Here is an 18,037-nt window from a genome sequence, read left to right as displayed (position 1 = left end):
TTGATTCTTATCATAGATAGTACAGTGCATGTTCTCAAATACCACTCTATAATTCTTCTCACATAGCTGCCCAACACTCAATAAATTATGCTTTAACTTGGGAGTATAATAAATATCTTGAACACTTTTCATACCTTCCTTTGTCTAAACATCCATGGCTCCTTTGGCCGCAACATCCACAATATTGTTATTACCAAGGGTAATATTGGATCTGTAACTATCATCAAGCTTTGAAAATATTTCTCTATTGCCAGACATATGGTTAGAGCATCCAGAATCCAAATACCAAACATCATTCACAGTACTTTCACCTTTCCCATAACACAAAAATAAATTATCCGAGGAAGGATCCTCATCTTGTTGGGCATAATTTGCACTATTTTTACCTGATTTCAGTCTACACTCTCTCTCAAAATGTCCATACTTATTGCAATGATAGCATTGGATGTTCCTTTTATCAAATCTGCCTCTACCTTTGCCTCCTTGAGCACCTCCTCTTCCTCTAGATCCTCTTGAAAAATTCTGATTTTGGCCCCTTCCTGAGCCTTTGTTGTTGTTACTACTGCTGCTAGCACCATCGTTCTTTGAAATTTGCAATTGGGAAGCAAAAGCCTTCTCATTAACACTGATAGATGTGTCCCTTATTCTATCCTCATGTGATATAAGAGATCCAACCAATTCATCATACTCCATGGTAGCTAAATTTTTGCTTTCTTCTATGGCAATTACTACAATATTCCATCTCCCACACTCTCTGTCTCCTTCATCTTCAAGTTCTCATATTCTCTTTTCAAGGTTTGTAGCTTCACAACCTTGATCTGATCATTGCCATGGTAAGCATCTTTTAGAGTCTTCCAGGCCTCTTTTGCTGTCTGTGCATCAGCAATTCGAGGAAACAAGCTCTTATCAGGAGCCATCTGAATGTGAAACAATGCCATTGCATTCTTCTTCTCAGCTTCTTTCTTCAATGTCCTATCATTAGGTTGGAGAGTATCCCAATCTGCAAGCTCTTCATATCCAGATTCAACGATCTCCCAAAAATCTTTCCCAATCAAAAAAGTCTTCATCTTGATTGACCAATATTGGTAATCAACTCCATCAAACTCTGGAATTTGCAAATTGTGAGCCATGCTACTATCTTCCAAACACCTTCAGCTCTGATACCAAATGTAGGATTCAAACAACAGAAGTAACACAATAAAAAAAAAATGATAATATTTTCACTCTCACACAGAAATCTCCCACACTCTCTGTCTCCTTCATCTTCAAGTTCTCATATTCTCTTTTCAAGGTTTGTAGTTTCACAACCTTGATCTGATCATTGCCATGGTAAGCATCTTTTAGAGTCTTCCAAACCTCTTTTGCTGTCTGTGCATCAGCAATTCGAGGAAACAAGCTCTTATCAAGAGCCATCTGAATGTGAAACAATGCCATTGCATTCTTCTTCTTAGCTTCTTTCTTCAATGTCCTGTCATTAGGTTGGAGAGTATTCCAATCTGCAGGCTCTTCATATCCAGATTCAATGATCTCCCAAAAATCTTTCCCAATAAAAAAAGTCTTCATCTTGATTGACCAATATTGGTAATCAACTCCATCAAACTTTGGGATTTGCAAATTGTGAGCCATGCTGCTGTCTTCCAAACACCTTCAGCTCTGATACCAAATGTAGGATTCAAACAACAGCAGTAACACAATAAAAAAAAATGATAATATTCAAAACAAGGAAGGCTCTGTTTGACTGCAGAGAAAAAAAAAACTGATATATTATTCCAACTACAAATTGCTATTCAGCCAATACTGAGTGCCAAAAAAGTGTCTAATTTATGAACCCACGACCTTGCTGATATTCCTTAGGTTCCATTGGAAGTTGGTATAAAATATTTTTTCAAGGCATCTTTCTATTCAACTGGCAGGAAGCCTTGTCTAGCTTGCCCTCTACGCCTTCTGTCTTGCCTTTGCAGATGATTGCTAAGTTTGTCCTTATGCTCGTTCATGAATTGATTTGAATTTATTGGTTACCTTATATCAGCTGGAAGTTGCATGTATTCATTTCGAGAAATCATAATCTTATATGTGATGTGGATCTCTTTTATGTCAACCTCAGGGATTAGTTCTATTTCAACTGGATGAGGTAATAATTTGGAATGCAATGGTCGATCAGACATTGTATTCATTGTTCTCTTAGAGGCTGTCCTTTCTTGGTTACCATGCTTGGCTTCACTTCTGTTGTGTTGACTATTGGAAATCTCATTTGGTGCACTCCTGGAATTGTTGCATCATTTGCTAATGTAGTTTGCATCTTTAGTTATTGATGCTACTTCTGGTGCTGGGTAAGAACTGTCAGGAATTCGTTAAGTTGATTATTTTTCTCTCTTGGCAGGCTTCCATCTCTTCTTTCACCCATCTCTGCTTACATTGCGTTGATCTCAGCCTCTTCTTGTTGCCCTGACCTACTTCTTGGGTTATATATGTGTGATTCAAACCCTTTGGGATACACAAAACTGCTACAACTACAAACCCCACAGGCTGGCAGGGTTTATAGCTCTGATATCACTGAAATATTCTTTTCTAGACCCTGGAAATCGCAGATTCTTGGCGTATCTAGAGAGTTGCTTCTTGAGTAGATTGACAGATGTTCAGAATCTTCAAACCAATTGGAGTTAGTCCCAGATGTAATATGTCGAATGACTCCCTTAGTCTAATTATTAAGAGAAGTAGTTGTTTTGGAAACTCAGAATGACTACATCCAGAATAGAAGAGATTGCTGATTTCAGACCTGCCCTACGTCTAGAGCATACTGATAACAGATTGCAGGCATGGGGTTACGTCCAAAGTCTGTTGGTAACAAGGTTGTTGTCTTGCTTGACCTCTTCAAAGTATAGAGAGCTTATAAGATGAATTGAATAACAATCTTGCATGAATGAATCCTTCTCTCACCCAAGTCAGTGGCCTTATAGGGGGAAATAATTCACTCAGGCTGGAAAAGCAGTGAATACATCACAAATCATCTAACTTGCTGCCCAAAGCAAATCTTAAGAATGTTTTTATTTTCCAATCTTTAAAAATCACCAAGAACAAAACGCTTAGCATAACTATCTTCATTACATCATGGGACCTACTTTTAAGACTAAGTGAATTCACTTCAGCACTATAACTTTTTTGCCAATTATTTAAAATATCACATTTGCCCTTTATTAATAAATAATTAGCCTATGAGAGGAGAGAGTTAGGCTAGTGTCTTTATTTAATTATTTACAGCTAAACAAGATGGGACATTACAGTTATGCTGGGGCTGTAAAAATTAAGTCATTATATTAGAAACATCAGAATTTCTACAATATATGTATATGAAAGCTAGATAAACATCAAATACTAGCTCTTTTTTGTGGCCACTCTCTGTCTTGATCAGTTAACGCACGCCAACATTGATTTGAAAAAGTTATGAACTGATTTTGGCAAATTCAATATTCTTCGTCCCTTCGAGTTTTCCAGAAAAGATATGACGTATGTAGTCTGCTTGAATGAATCTTCTGTATTGACATGGATGCAACTCATCTGTAAGCTCAGGAGCAGGACCCACTTCTGTTTCCATGCTTGGACCCAAAAACATGGCAATGGAGATCCGATCTCTGTCCATGTTTGTGATCGCTCTGTGCTCAATGCTCTTGTATATTCCATTGCTTATTACCTAAAGAAAAACACAAAAACCAAACTTACATTTGATATCAATTGGTGTCTTAAAACATGTTTTCCAATTATTAAATCTAGGTAGTCGTAAAAAATGAAATGGGGAGATTTTTTGCTTTATACAGGAACCCTTAAATCCAGATAATCATTCACAACTTAAATCTAAAACCCGTAGAAACATTCTGTGAAACAAGTTAACAGAGTTTGATAATTCATACAGATTGTTTTTGCCGAAAGACTCTTGAAATTCATCTGAATTACCTCAAGCATGTCCCCAATATTGATAACCAGGGCACCAGGGATGGGTTGAATAGGAACCCATTCACCATCCTTGCAGATCTGTAGCCCTACTGTTTTATCATCTTGCAATAACACTGTCAAACCTGTTGCATCTGAATGAGGGCTTATGCCTAAAACCAGATCTGGTTTTGGGCAAGGCGGGTAGTAATTTAATCGCACTTTCTGTCTCATTTTGCCAAACATGTTAATGAAGGAGTCTGGTTTTAACCGCACATTTTCTGATAAGAGGCAAATAATTGTATTGCCAAGCTTTTGAGTTTCCAGAGAATATCGATCCATAGTTTCTCTGCAGTAATCAGATCGAAAATGAAGATGATAAAAATCAGATAGATAAGAACAGGGCTACTTTACCAAGCAATTATTTTGAAATGGGCCGACTTAAAATAATTGAAGAAGAAGAAGTTGATATGAATTTCGTGCCCACAGCCATCAAGACCTAGTACAGCAGAAGAGGAAACAAAATCTTTTAATGGGATCAATAAAATGACCAACATTGTCCGAGTTTAACTTTCATTATTCCAATGGAGTGGGCAAGTTGAGCATGAAACTAATGCTATTTCAAATTGTTTTTGGATTTATATATTCACAAATTTTTATTGTTATTATTCTGTCGGAGAGGAGGAGCCTGGTATCTTCTATAAGGATCAAAGATATCTGGTCTATCAAAATAACTTAAAACTCAATTTTGACTTCATCCTTTATGCATTGTACTGGGCAATATCCCTTTCAAAAGTATATTTCAATGAGGAATTAAAAACTAAAGATTAAAAACTAAAAAGTATATATTCTGCTGAAATTAGTTGGAACACAATCTTAACTTCATCTATTGTATCATCTCTAACAGTCCGATGGTGGAGGCCCTTTTAGTCTTAGTAAGTATTTTCGTAGATAGATTGAGATAAAGGAAAATGTTTTGATATAAAAAAGAGAAAGTTATTGGCTGGAAAATAAGATCCTTAACCACTAGATAGTCTTGAGATTTAATCTAGCAATCCTTCTACTGGTATTAGAATCAGATTTATGAAAAGTGGGGTAGCAAAGTGACCATAATCTCTTATATTGTATGAGTACTTGAGTTCTCTCTTCAATGTGTAGAGCAACCTATAAAAGTATATTGTGCATAGCTAGTAACTAGGTAAATTACCCTTTTTCATACATAAACTAAATGTTACAATCTAATGATGAACTGGATCAACAAATGTTTGGTACCTAAAATCCATTGGCTTTGTTGGCCAAAAATCCATGTTTCTATTCTCTGGAGGCAGAGTTGTCAAGGACATCATATCCGCCCAATCCAATACTTGGTCATCGGAGATTACAAAGGCCTGACCATAGCCTTCAAACTCTTGTATTTTGTATTTGAGTTTTTCTTGCAGGTGCAGTTGAATGAATTCCCTAAAAGTTCCCTTCATTTTTTCTGTCAGAGACACAGGAATTCTATGATTCACAGCCTGCCATAGTCATATAGACCATCTTAGCTAAGCAAGCACATTAGGAAGATAAATATAGTACGAATCGAATTCCATTACAATTGTTAGTCTAGAACATAATTAATAATCAATTTTGATAATGCCCACCTGAAAAAATCCCCATTCTTGACATGCCATGCCAAGCTTGTTTAATTCCTTTTTCCTGTAGAGATCTGATTCTCCCAAAAACATGCCCATATCAATTACAGGAATGCTCAAATTATGAAGAGGAAAGGCTTTTGGGCACTCTTCCTCTGATCTAATAAACCTTTCAGGAAGGCTTTGAAGATCCTAAGATGCCAATTCCTGAACAATAGGAACTGAAAACTGTTTTGAAGTTCCATTAGAGGGATTGAATACCAAGGCTGAATTAAACATTATAGTTTATATAAATCTAAACAAACACTCAGTTCTAAAATTGCACTCTCAGAAATTGTATCCAGTGCTAAAGGGAGAAGCTCATCCAGATGACAGTGAGAACGTGGTGGGAAGTCAACTTAGGCTCTAAATATTTAATTTCATCGAATTGTCTCCATATGCTTCAGCTACTTGTCCAGTTTATTTCAACTTATCCATAATAATGTCTCCTATCCAAGATTGTCCAAAATATGCCACACAAGACCCCTTTAAATACTACCTTTCTTGTAGGTCATACGATCCTTTATATGTGAATATGGTTATAATAGGGTGCACCAGAGGTATCTTAATTTTTTATAACATGATTTTGAAATATTAAATATTATATATTTATATATATAGTCCAGTTTTACACAGTCTTAGCAATACAATTTATGTAATTTCCAGGCATCAAATATATTAAATTTTCATTAACAATTTTATATACGACATTGACTTATGTTTCCCAAAATTCAATTCATATCTTTTGCTCTAGGGTTTTGAGTCAAGTCAAGTGTCAAAGTCCTGAGTTTGAGTTTAGATTGCCTATAGGATGGTTTTCCTTCTCATCATTCCTTTGAGTTAACCTAATGCGGGAAACATAAGAGCAATGCATCACTCCAAAGCTAGGTGATTAGGGCTTGGATGGTTTATTATGCGTTATCCCGATGAGAAGAAGGTCTTGATATTCTGCTAATTCATATTTTCTTGTTGCTAACCATGTTGAAGAAAAAGATTCAAGTTGTGAAGTAGCTCTTCATGAAAGCATTTCTAAATATCTGAGAGTTTCTAACTTTATTGTTAAAGGTTTATACCTAAAAGAAGTATACATTTAAAGAGATCACAGACATATACATATACAGAGCAAATGCAGTAGAGAACATTGAAGGGTGAGGCTAAAGATTGATATGCAGATCATGAGAACAAGTCAGAAGTAAGATCAGTTGAATTCAATATAGAGTGAACACTCAAAAATGTAGAAATGGCAAAGGAACCAAGTCAAAGGTAGTATGACCCTTTTTAAAATGAAATCAATCATTAATATTTAATCTGCGTGTATACATTGCAAAGTTGAAAAGTCAGTTGAACATAGAATGCATGCTATTGATCAGTTGAAAGTCCAAATGCTTATCTATCAGATCAAGTCTCATTCAAATATTATACAAAAGTTGAATGCTTTCAAGCCGTCAAATCTTATAAGATCCACAATCATCGTTATGTCACTATTAAAAGTTTTTCAATCATTATTTGTAACGACATAATCATAGAATGACACATGTCCTATATGCCATCACTTTTCACAAATCACAGTCAGAATCTAGAAACAAGGTGGCATGAAGCAAGGAAGGTCAACGTCAAATGCTCCGAGCAATGAAAAAGTGCCAACTATTTCCCACGATGCGTATAGTTGGAAAATGGACAAAATGTGCAAAATAAAACAAAGTGTTAAGACCTTTTTGTCACCGTCAAATCAAAGAAGATCTACGAAGGTCATTATGTCATCATAAAAAATGTCCATTTGATAATCTATGTGACAAAGCAATGTGAAGGTACGCATCTCGATGGGCCCATTACATTCTACCATTATCAAACTCCCCAAGCAATGAATTACTACCATCTGTCTACCATGATGTACCTATTCGAAAAAGTGGACCTACGCCATGAAATAAAGAGACTTAACATTATTTTAATACCATGGTCAGATTAGAAGAAGATCTATGTTTGTCGCTATCTTGCTATGTAAATTTGCAAGGAAATTAATCATGGAGACAAAATGGTGGAAAGACATGTGTATAAGAGGGGACCTGCAAATGAAGTTATGAAGGAAGGTAATACTATTTTAATCATAATTGTTAATTTAACATCAACGACCAGACTTCAAAGATGTAGTGACTACTGGAATATGAAATATGCAGATATGGCGCCAAACTGTAGAATATGAAAGAATGAAGATCTTTACAGGATTTCACAGAATTTCATGAAGACAAACAATCATCGGGTGTTTTTAGAAATATCACGGGTTTAGAATCACCAGTAAAAGGAATACCACATGCTCATATTATAATGTAGATTGGATAATTTTATATTTTATTCTCATTTCCTTTTCTATTATGTGGTTGTTTCTCTACCAGAATTAAGAAAGGATAACAACAAACTATAAATGTAACCTCATTTGACAATACAAAGGTCAACAAACTTGATGGTGAATTGGTTTGTAATTTTGTTTACCCTATTTGCTTGTCATGTTTTGTGGCCCATTTTTTTAGATTAGTTTTTGCATTAAGAGTTGAAGGACAATTATATGTGATCTTATGATAATCAGGTGGATTCCATTTTATTTTGAAATTTGCAGTAGGAGTGATTCCATTTATTTTCTTCATATATGATCTTGCTTCCTCTCTTGTTCATTTCATATCATGTTAGATAGTTTCATTGGGAATTCGAGGATAGATGTGTATGAATTTATTGGTAACTTGCTGAATTCCATTTCATTCAAGTCTAGTAGTTAAAGCAATTCCATTTTCCCTCATGTGCATCTCTTTTTCCATCTCTCTTTGAATTTAGATTATTATAACTACATTTAGAATAGAAGTAAGATTCAAGAATATCAAGATAGTCTATTGTAGTCATTCCATTGGATGTGATAGGTTGTCCAAATCTATTTTGCCTAAATTGTTTGTGCCTACAAAAAATTTGGTTATCCTTTACTACTCTCCGGTTAAGAGCTTATAATGTCAAGACTTCTAATCTCACAAAAACATAGTCATTACAATCATAGGGAGCTGTACCTAGTCAATTCAGAGACCAGTGATAGAATACATGTACACTGACCCAGTTTTTGGTAAGCATGCTCTTGTCTCTCCAAACATTAGGTATCAAAGAGTCAAGATTATAAAATATAAAAGGAGAACAAATTGTCAACCAATAGTTTTTGGCGACTCTACTGGGGATATTCAGATGAAAGCTCTGAAGAATTTTCCTTCATATTAATTTGCATTCTAATTTCATATATTTGAGAACTTACAAGAAAGGACTTGTGGTAGCTAGGTGTTTGCCATAAGAACTTGATACTAGTTTTATAGCCTCAACATGTTGAAGGAAAGAAGCAAATCTAAAGTTGAAGACTAGTAAGATCATTTCAAACACCATTTTTTGAACATTTGGTACACTTTGGATTCCAAATTTACCATGAGTTCCAAGGAGAAAGGAAAGATTGACCCAATGTACAAAGAGCTCAAGAAGTCTAACTTCCCTATCCTAGAAGACCTCTGCAAAAGAGGAAGAACATGTGCAAGGGAATCTGTAACCAAACAACTTCAAGATACTCTATTGTATTCAATTGTTCATCCAAATAGAACACATAGAAGTTAATCTTCTACTCCTCCTATTGCTAGGGCTTCCATTCCTTCTACTTTTGATGCTTTGTTGTTGATCGGTGGAGTACTTCCACTCTCTATTACTTTTCACACAAATCAAATCATTTTACCTACAGTTATGGCACAACCATGGAGAAATGCTATTGATCTTCTTGCCTTAAAGCTAACAATGATTTTCCAAGAGCATCAAGGGAGAACTTCCAAAAATTTAATGATGATGGTACCTCCTCTACAAAAAAACACTTAAGTGCTTTCCATATAGCTTGTGGTGTAGTAAATCCTCAACATGAAGATGTGGCAGTCAAGATGTTTGTAAATACACTAGTGGACACTGCTATTGATTGGTTTCAAGACCTACCTGCAGAATGTATCACAAAATTGGGACACTATGAAATAGAGGTTTGGGGAACATTATAAAAGTACAAAGGATGCACAAGTATTGTTGTTGCAATTAACACAGATAAAGAAAGAACCATCAATTTCCATGAGAGATTTTAATGCAAGATTCAATAAGCTCGTCAAAAGAATACATGTGGTAAGTGCACCTAAAAATGATAATAAGAAGACTTTGTACATTAGCTATATGCCTCCCGACTTGGGATGTCAAATTAGAAGATAAAATGTAGCAAACTTGCAAGCTACCCAGACACTAGTTGTGGAGATGGAGGATGATGATGTAGGAGCATTCAATGTTGTAAGGGAAATCATGTATCACCCAAAAAATATGCTTAGTATTAGTTTCTATTTAATGTGTTTCTATTTCTAGATACCAATTTGTGTCAAATAGAGACTCCAACTCTCATAGTTCCACTATTCATTTTCTAGGTTAGTGTTTTTGAGCACCTTAGGATATGTGCCAATGTAGAAAATAGGTTATTTTGTAATTGAGTTATAATTATGATGAGTTAGAAGGTGTGAGTTGGAGGGATGATTATACTTCTAATTTGAAGCACTCCAGAAAAAGAATCAAGTCAAAAGGCTTTATGATTGGAAAGTTGTTGCAATTTTAAGTTGTCTGGAGACCTCCTAAGAGCACTTCAAAGTCAGATTTGAGGCACTAAACAACATCATATGGGCCCAAAAAATGGGGGGAAAGATAAGTTAGTCCATAGGGCTATAGAGCACTTGGAGAGCTTTCTAGAAATGTAAACAATCCATCAATTAGAGTCCTAAATCAAAAGTTATGCCTCCCAAAAGTTGGACTACCATTTCTAAATTCTTCTAATTTTACACTTACTTTTGATGTGTTTTCTAGAACCTTCTATTTTGGTGGTGGATTCCAAATGGCATATTATAGAATGTATTCCTAACCCTAGACCTAATTTAGGCTACATAAGGTCATTTCTTGCATTGTAAATGCAATTTTGGTGGAGTTTGGGAGAAGGTACCGTGAGAAGGATTTTTCTCCAGAATCTGATAACATTGTACACCTGTAGGGCATGTCATTGAGTCTATTTTTGTTGTGTTGAATGTAATAGCATATCACTTTTGATAATAATATTCCCCTCATCTTGTTGTGTTCATTTTGTCTTGGGTTGTGCCCTCATTAGATGATATGATTGCTTGTAGTAAATGGAAGAGAGAGTTTCAATCTAGACCCATGAGCAATATAGCTAGTACTTCTAGCAATACAAAGGCTATGCTTCAAAATTGTCTAATGAGCTCATTTCATTGAAGAAACAAATTAATAGGCCTGCTCATTCTTTTCATCAACCTCATCAAAAAGGTTATAGAAATATAAATGGAGGTAAAGCATTGCAAATACCACCTATTCAACAAAGATTAGCAATTGAGTATGCTCTCAAAAGACAAAATATGTGTGCTTTTCACTTAAGGGCAGACCATGATGGAGATACATGTGCTAATTTGATTAGATATAGGCAAATGGTGGATAACAAAGAAAAAACAATTAAATATATTGAAAGTGAGGATGATCATGCTCCTTGTGGCGACTCTAAAAATTATTTCTTAAAGTATGAATTGGATTCGGAGACAAGCGGTGACTACTTTGCAACTCTAGAAGGGCCTCAGTTGATAGTAATGACCAAAGGTCAAAAGAATAGAAATTAGATTAACAATTCAATTCTTATAAAAAATAATACACCATAAAACAAAACTGATAAAGAAAAAGGCATGGTAACTTCAACTCTACAGAAAGAACACAAAGGTAAATTATCTGATTCTTTTGACATAATACAATACTATGAAGAGACAAGAATTTAGATTTCTTCACTAGATTACTTGAAAGCTAATCTTGATCAGTTGAAAATGTTAGTTGAACATTGGAATAAAGATAAAGAACAAGTTAGTATTAATGTTAATATTTATTATCTCAGTAAAGCTAGTACTAGTGGATCTTCTTTGATTGTTGAAGATTTAGCACTCCCTAAGTTGTTTGAAGAAGAAGAACCTCTTGTCTTAGCCACATACCCAAATGAGAAACTAGATCCCTTATATATTTCCTTTTTCATCAATGGAAATAGATTGAGCAACTACATCATAGATTTAGGAGCCTCTGATAATGTTATGCTTTCCTTTATAGCAAAACCTTTAGGGCTTCCATTGGCTAAAACCTTTGGTAGATGCTATTCAATGGATGCAAAACAAGTACCCTTTCTTGGATCAAGTTGCCCTAGTGGCCTATCCTTCAAAAAGACTTAAACTTACCATCCTAGTAGTAGACATCCCTGCAAGCTATGGCATGTTCCTAAGTAGGAGTTTCTGAAAAGAGATGGGGAGAGAAATAAAACTAGATTGGTCTTGTGCCACCATCCAAGTTGGAGATAAAAAAGTGAAGTTAGAACCAAAAGAGAAGGAAGAATTTACTGTCTTAAAATCAAATGACCTTAGATCTCAAATATTATATCATGAAATGCAGTTAGGTAATTACATGTTATTCTCTGACACTTTTGATATTCAAGAATAATCAAAACAAACTAAAGGTGATCAGTTGTGGACTCTAGAATTTGATGGCAATTGTGCTAGTGTTGGTTAAGGTGTAGGGGTAGTATTGACATCAACTAGTGGAGAAATTACTTGCTTGGCCTATAAGTTAAATTTTTAAAAATACTAACAATACTATAGAATATGAAGTTCTTCGCCTTGGAATAATGACAACAAAACAAAAATGATTCAAGATGTTAAAAGCTCAAGGAGATGCAAAGTTGGTGGTAAGACAAGTCAAAAATCAATATGTAGTAAAGAACTCAAGATTGAGGAGTGATTGTAACAAGGAATGGGATGAAATTGAGAGTTTTGATGCCTTCTTGATTACATAAGTACTTAGAGAATTCAATTCAAGAGTTGATTCTTTGGCAATCTTTGCATTATTGTTCTTTCCACACCCTAATTTCAAAAATCAAACCTATAAAGTGGAAGTACTACTTAGGCCTAATGTCCTTGATAATGAATATTCATGGTAGGTGTTTGAAGATAATAAACACATCCCAAAATTCATTGAAGGGGAAGATCCTTTTGAATGCTTCTATTTTGAAGAAAGCACTAATGCAAATGGTAATGAGTCACTGATAGGTGATAAGAAGAAAACTAAACCTAATATGATTCAATTGAAAGGTAATAAGATTCCACCTCATTTGATCTCTTTAAAAAATATTTTTGATAAGCATGATGCATATATAAAGAGGGAAATAGATAAGAAAGGAAAAACCTATGGTGAATATGATGGAATCAATATAGGGATAGAAGTCAGCTCAAAGATGATAAACATAGGAAAGTGTTGCACACTAGAGGAAAGGGTAGAGATCAAGAAATTACTTATTGAACTTCAAGATGTATTTTCTTGGAGTTATGAAGACCTAAAGAATTTTATGGGTGGAAAGTTCAAACAAGAAATCCCTCTTAAAATAGAAGCAACACCATTCAGGAAAAAACAAAGAAACTATAATCCTATAGTTGAAGGAGCAATCTTTAAGGAAATTGACAAAATGCTACAGGCTAGGATTATTTACCCTGTTCATCATTCTACTTAGGTTTCTAAAATTGTACCAGTGAGGAAGAAGAATGGAGAGATAAGAATTTGTGTAGATTTCAAGAATATAAATCAAGCCTCACTTAAAGATAATTTTTCTCTCCCTAATATGGACCATCTCTTACAAACTATTGTAGGGTCAGAGATGATGCCAATGTTAGATGGATTTTTAGGGTATAATTAGATTCAGGGAGATGAAGTAGATCAATTCAAAATTGCATTTACCACATCATGGGGTACTTTTTCCTACAATAGAATGCCCTTTGGTCTAATTAATTCAGGTGCAACTTTTCAGCATGGCATGAATTTGGCCTTTGAAGATTTGAAAGATAAAATTATTGTCATAAACCTTGATTATTTGATAGTATTTTCCAAGAAGAGAAAATATCATATTAGAGATCTAGAAAAGGTGTTTCAAAGATGTAACTATTATGTTATCTCATTGAATCCAAAGAAGTCATTATTTTATGTGATAGAAGGCAAGTTGATTGGTCATATTGTATCTCAAGGAGTGAAGATTGATCCGGACAGATTTAAAGCTATTCAACAATTAAGTTTTCCATTGAGTAAAACTAGAGTGAAATCCTTCTTTGGTTAAGTAAATATCTTGAGGATACTTGTGCCCAATTTCTTCACGATAGTGAAATGTACAGTTGATATGATGAAAGGAAATAAAACTTTCAAATGGAGTGATGTTGGGAAAAAGGCTTTTGAAGATATCAAGGATGCCATTGCCAAAGCCCCTGTGCTTGTCCATCTTGACTATACCAAAGAATTCATCATTTGTTGTTATGCCTTAGAACTGTTTGAAATATAAGAGGAGTAACTAAAAGGGGAGGGGTGAATCAGTTACCACTAAACTAAATCCCAAATCCCTTAGATGTTAGTATAAAATAAACTCAGAGAACTGAATACTACAGATGCTCAGTAAACACACATAAAATGTTGTAACTCGGTAAGAACTAATTTATGCTTGGTAAGAATTAACATGAAAAACTTTAGATGTTATCTATGATTATCATTACCTTAACTTATTTGGAAACACATAAAAGTAAATAGCATGAACACATTTGACATGAGGATTTAACATAAAAACCCAATTTGGGAAAACCACCAATTGCAACAAGTTACTCTTTTCACTCTTCTAAAGTGAGCCCTGTTAGAAGCCAACCCTATTAAAGGTTACAAAATACACTATTAGATGTGACCTTGTTAGAGGATTTAATCACCCTATTAGGAGTGGCCTTGTTAGAGGTCTTGAGACATTTCAATATAACTGCCACCTTGCTAGAGGATTTACAAATAGTTGTTAAGCCAACTCTATTAAGAGATTTAGATCACTGCTACAACGGTTAGAGAGTAACAATGAAATGACCTAATTTGAATGCAACTGAATTACTCATTATAGATCTCTATTCTAGCTTGTACTTGATCCTTTCTAATCGAATATATCTTTTTTTCTCCTCAAGGATATTCTACTTATCCTTCAAATTTGCTTCCTCTCTTCATCATTTAATCATCAATTCATTCACACACTCTCACATTTTGAATCCACAATTTGACCCTATACTTATATCTTTCATATTGTTAAGTCGACTCAAATACAACTTAAAATAATTAATAATCATCATCTCAATCAACTAGAGCCAATAAATAAATTAATTAAGCTTAATATGCTAAAACAAGAAAATCTTTCATTAGCCGACCCAACTCGATAGACACTAACTCAGAAATCATTTCCTGTGTTAAACAACTGAAACTTAGTTAACACTACACATTCACAAAAATCCTTTGGTAACTGAGTGAGCTCGATTAGCACTGGTTCCATCCAACTTTTCCTTCATTAATCGAGTGAGCTTGGTTAACACTTAATTTTTGAACACTTTCCTTTGATGCCTGAGTGAACTCGATAGACACTGTCTTTTGAATAAGAATGCTCGATAAATATAGAAAATTGTCTTCATTGCCCGAGTCAGATCGACATGCATTGACTACTAATGATATGACATTTGTGTAACATCAAAGATAATACACAATTAATCAATTGTATCCAACAATCTCCCTCTTTGGCATTGATGGCAACACAACATGTCATAACATAATGAACTTCTAGAGCAAAGAATAAAGTAAGGAGCATATTCTTAGTTTCATTCTAATTCACATCTATGAGATCTCCCTCTGTCAATGTGAGCTCTTTCTACTTGAATAGTTTCTCCCTCTATTAGAAAATTTCTTGCCAAGTTCATTTGCCCTCTTCCTACAAAATTCTCCCTCTTAGAGAAATTTCTTATGAGATATGATAGTATAACTTCTCCATCTTTGACAACATATGCCAAAGACAAACAACTCTATTCATGTCAATGTACTATCAAGTACAAATTCATTTGCAGTGTGCCCTTGCCAATTCTACATCAATTGATTGATCTTCAACATACTCTGGTTGATGCATCACTAAACTTTATCTAGTGAGCTTTAGATATGGGAATGACCCCTACCTTACCTCTTAGATATAGAAATGCATCATTAGGTAATGCTTTGGTGAATATGTCTACAATTTGTTCCTTTCTATTCACATATTTGAGTTTGACTTCTTTGTCCTACACCAATTCTCTTAAGAAGTGATATTTTATAGCAATGTGCTTTGTTTTGGAATGCATCACTGTGTTCTTTGATATATCGATTGCACTAGTGTTATCACAATATATGACTATTGGATCTTTGATCTCTATCTTCATACCTGACAACAGTTGCTAGAACCAAACAAAATGATTAATTGCTACAGCCACATATTCTGCCTCTAATGTGGATTGAGATGTACAATCTCTCTTCTTACTTGTCCAAGACACTAGTCTTTTACCAAGAAAGAATGCTCACCACTAGTTCTTTTCTTTTCATCAATACTTCTTTTCCAATCAGCATCAGTAAACACATTTAAGTCCAAATTGCCTTCAAGTTTGTACCATAAGCCATAGTCTTCAGTACCTTTCAGATATCTCATGATTCTCTTGATTGCCATCATGTGATTTTTTTTGGGATTTTTTGAGAATCTTGCCACCATACCAACTGCCTGAGCAATATCAAGCCTTGTATGTACTACATAATGTAATTTTCCAATCATTGATCTGCATGTGGTCTGATCTTCTTCTTTTGAATCATAATTTTTGGAAATCTTATGTCCTATAGACATAGGGGTTCCAACTAGTTTTGGATATTCTATTCCAAACTTCTTTAGTATCTCCTTGATATACTTAGATTGAGTAATGTAGATACCATTATTGTTTTGGTATATTTGCAATCAAAAAAAGAATTTTGTCTCTCCAAACATGGACGTCTCAAATTCTTTACTCATTTCTTTTGAAAATGCTTTTCATAAGTCATCATTTCCTATAAATAGAGTATCATCAATAAATATTTTTGCCAATACAAGCTTCTTGTCTAGTCCTTCTTTGACATATAGATTGTTGTTATCATTTGTTCTTTGAAAACTAATCTGTACCATTTAGTTATGTAGTATTTCATACCAAGCTCTAGGAGCTTACTTGAGACCATATAATGCTTTGTGTAATATGAAAACCATGTCTCTTTTGCTAGGATCTATAAAACCTTCTAGTTGTTTAATGTAGACTTCCTCATTAAGAATTCCATTCAAGATTGCAGATTTAACATCCATTTGATATACTTTAAATCCTTTATGTATTGCATATGCTAGTAAAGTTCTAAGAACTTCTAATCTTGTAATAGGAGCAAGAGTTTCACCATAATCAATACCTTCTTCTTGAGAATAGCCTTTACATACTAGTCTTGCCTTGTTTCTAGAAACTTCTCCATCTTCATTTAGCTTATTTCTGAACACTCATTTTGTGCCAATTACATTTTTATCCTTGAGTCTAGGAAAAAGAGTCCAAGTTTTGTTCTTCTCAATCTTTTCTATTTCTTCATTCATTTTTTCAACCCAAATTTCATTATCCAATGCATCTTTAACATTTCAACATTCAAATTCAACAAGTAATCATGTACCTTTTAATTTGTTCCTTGTCATTGTTGCATCAGATTTGTCTCCAATGATCTGACCAGGTGCATGATGCCTTCTGACATATCTTGCCAACATGGGTTCTTTAGATTTGGAATGAATTCTATTTTTTTTTTCATGAACTTCAATGTTAGGCTTGGGTCCCACTGTTTGTGACTTGGGTCCATCAGACTTAGTTTGAACTAGCTCAATAGCCTTTGATTGTGACTCGGGTCCTTTAGACTATGACTTGGGTTGCACTATCTACAACTCGATAGCTATTGGAGATCTTGGGGACTCAATAGGTGAAGCCTCCTTTCTTTCAAATAGATTTGACAGGGTATCAAGTTCATAGTAAACAAATATTTTGTAATCCTCTAGTTCTTTGCTACTTTCTTCTTCACTCTTTCTTGCAAACTCATCAATTCTAACATGTGCACTTTCTATGATTTTATGCGTAGATAGATTCAAAAATTTGTATGCTTTGCTTCTATAGGAATATCCTAAAAATATGCCTTCACTGCCTTTTACATCAAATTTTCCTTTTCTAGATTCTTTTGAGATATGACATTTGCTGCCAAATACCTTTAAGTAACTTACTTTAGGTTTGTAGCCATACCATCGTTCATAAGGAGTTTATTTTGAGTCTTTCTTCAACTGTACTCTATTCAAGGTATGAACTATAGTGTTGATAGCTTCCTTCTAGTATTTGATAGCAACACTCTTTTCTATCATCAATGTTCTTGCATAGTCCATGATGGATCTGTTCCTTCTTTTAGCTATACCATTCTGTTGTGGTGTACTAGGGATG

The 18,037-nt window shown here is 34.4% G+C and overlaps 1 long non-coding RNA gene and 1 pseudogene across 2 annotated transcripts in view; one reads left to right on the top strand and one right to left on the bottom strand.

Annotated features, from left to right (window-relative positions):
- LOC149558209 (uncharacterized) overlaps nucleotides 1-18,037 on the top strand; it is a 53,599-nt gene that overhangs the window by 7,503 nt on the left and 28,059 nt on the right. The gene's annotated exons all lie outside the window — the stretch shown is intronic.
- On the bottom strand, nucleotides 3,304-5,834 carry LOC149558210 (protein LATERAL BRANCHING OXIDOREDUCTASE 1-like; annotated as a pseudogene). The gene is made up of 4 exons (XR_016352451.1): nucleotides 5,565-5,834; nucleotides 5,197-5,438; nucleotides 3,949-4,273; nucleotides 3,304-3,688 (listed from the first exon to the last, which is right to left on the bottom strand). The product of XR_016352451.1 is annotated as a protein LATERAL BRANCHING OXIDOREDUCTASE 1-like (transcript).

The sequence above is a fragment of the Cupressus sempervirens genome, chromosome 5, assembly GCF_028749045.1.
Source record: "Cupressus sempervirens isolate cs-2001-9-10 chromosome 5, ASM2874904v1, whole genome shotgun sequence".
Classification (NCBI taxonomy): Eukaryota; Viridiplantae; Streptophyta; class Pinopsida; order Cupressales; family Cupressaceae; genus Cupressus; species Cupressus sempervirens.
This window is presented reverse-complemented; position numbering and strand designations above follow the sequence as displayed.